The 2,500-nt window shown below is 39.2% G+C and overlaps 1 protein-coding gene across 1 annotated transcript in view; it reads left to right on the plus strand.

Annotated features, from left to right (window-relative positions):
• Window positions 1-2,500, plus strand: part of LOC136842561 (kin of IRRE-like protein 1) — a 511,591-nt gene that overhangs the window by 380,095 nt on the left and 128,996 nt on the right. The window lies entirely within an intron of this gene.

A 2,500-nucleotide genomic window follows, 5' to 3' on the forward strand; every position in this document is an offset into this window, starting at 1 on the left:
CAATAGAGGTATGGCCAACATCAGGTAAACAGTGAGCCCGATTTAATCATGGTTGCCAGGGCACGATAATGACACCTTTAGGGTTCGGACTCGTTGGTTACTGCTATAGTTGGCGATGTTGAGACTGATCTGAAGGCCATTGAAAGGGAAGCAGGTTATGTTCCAGAGGATGTAATCGTCTCCGTTTGAACGAATACGACAAGAAGGGGTTTGAAGGAAGTTATTTAAGAAGAGAAGGAAAATTGGTTAAGGAATAACTGATATATGAGGAGCGCCTCTTGAGAGAGGGAAGAGGCAGCTTTTAATCTACCACATCAACTGCGTTATTAGACACATGAGATGCCCTTGTGAAGATAAATAATGCAAGACGCAGAGAGTTTCTCGGATTATGCATGACCTGTTAAAAATACGTGAAATGCATTAGATATAATAAACAAGTAAAAAATGAGCCGAAGTTTCTTCGGCGCAATCAAGCTTTCTGTACAACGTATAATGCTGCATGAAACTCTCAGTCACGGCCCATGAAACTCTCAGCTGCGGCCCATGAAAATTTCAGACACGGCACTGTGGTGGCCAGTGTTGATGGCACATATAGCGGTACCAGACGCACGATCATGGCTAACTTGAGACTAAAAAAAAAAAAAACTACTGAGGATAGAGGGCTGCAATTTGGTATGTTTGATGATTGGAGGGTGGATGATCCACATACCAATTTGCAGCCCTCTAGCCTCAGTCGATTTTAAGATCTGAGGGAGGGAAGAAAAAGTGCGGACAGATACACAAATAGCCATCTCAATAGTTTTCTTTTTTAGAAAAGTGAAATTCATGACTGAAGGAGGAAAGAAAATCAAGGTAAGGATTTCATAATTTAATATTGTCTAAGGAAGAACACATACTAATTACAGGATGGATGGATATCATGTTTTTAAGCGTTTTAATGGGCGATCAATAAGAAAATTTAATGAAATTTTAGCTATAAAAAGATGTAAAACCACCATGAGATGTAGCTGGGGTATAGAGTTGCACCTTTCTTTGGAGCAGAATGCAAGTGTTCGATTAGCAATTTGTACTGAAGGTAAATCGATGATAAATCTGTGGTCTAAACGCATTTGCATATTCCATTTAGAGCCCAAGAAGGGATTGCCTAAAACCTTTGCACTTTCAGTGTCGTCTAAGACTTAAGTATTCTGTGAACCTGATAAACGGAGATGATAAAGACAGGAATAGGACTGGTAAGTATAAGGCAAGTGAATGACATAATCATTTACGAATGAATAGCCTGAGGAAGAATCAAAGAAAAACAGATGTCTGGAAAGAAGAAAAAACTGTGGAAAGAAGGTTTTTCTTTTAGATAGATGCACCTGCAGCATTGCTATGTTGGAAGATATTTGAAGGGCAAGATCCATAGAATGGTTTTGGAAAGTGAAAAAGAAAACTTTCATGCCCTCTTTACATAATTATTTTCTTAGCCTTTAAACATTTCGTTTTGCATTGATCTAGTGTGACAGTTGATGGTTGCCAAAATCAGACTAAAACAAAATTCCATGTAGTTGAAGTCTGCTTTGGCGTTGGCTCCTTTGCCACAGGGCAGAAGGAGTTAAAAGACGTTTTAGTTTTCTGTTAAAGAAAACTATTGTTACGGCTTTGTCTTTACGTCCCCAATTTTTCTGTCCGCCCTCAGATCTTAAAAAAACTTCTGAAGCTAGAGGGCTGCAAATTTGTATGTTAATCATCCACCCTCCAATTAACAAACATACCAAATTACAGCTCTCTAGGCTCAGCAGTTTTTATTTTATTTAAGGTTAAAGTTAGCCATGATCGTGCGTCTGGCAACGCTATAGGGCAGGCCACCACCGGACTGTGGCTGAGAGTTTCATGGACCGCGGTTCATACAACAGAATATACTGTACAGAAAACTCGATTGCGCCGAAGAAACTTCGGCGCATGCTTTGCTTTTTTTTTTTTTTTATCTTTCCAGCAGCCTTTCAACCTGGGCTTCAACGTTTCAGACGTTCCCAGTGACCTGTATTCTAGAATGGAATTAATTACTGTAGCAGTAATATCCAGATCCCATTCAGAGTGCCACAGATATCACATGACTGGAAAATGGTGAATCTGTGCAAAGGCAAAGATGAGTCTGTTCTCAGAATGAAAGGGAATGAGAGGTCAAGAATATTAAACCGCTGACTGTCGGTCAAAATCTTGTTTAATTTGTTTAATAACCTCCTCTAGATGGTTGTCATGCAAATTTGCAGCTTTCCCAACACAGACGAGTCTAGCATGTAATTGAATAAAGTGCAAAGGCCTCTGGGCTGGAAGTCAACCATTCAAAAAAAAAAAAAAATCAGGGGAAGCATAATTATGGAAAATATTAGACGCAAAGATTATCAGAAGTTGGGAGCAAACAAACTTTTGATATCGTCTGAATACTGGATATCAACGTCTGTCTGTTTTACAACTGAAGAAAATACGTTTATTTATTTATATGCAAGCTCAGCCT

Source organism: Macrobrachium rosenbergii, chromosome 2 (genome assembly GCF_040412425.1).
Source record: "Macrobrachium rosenbergii isolate ZJJX-2024 chromosome 2, ASM4041242v1, whole genome shotgun sequence".
Taxonomy (NCBI): Eukaryota; Metazoa; Arthropoda; class Malacostraca; order Decapoda; family Palaemonidae; genus Macrobrachium; species Macrobrachium rosenbergii.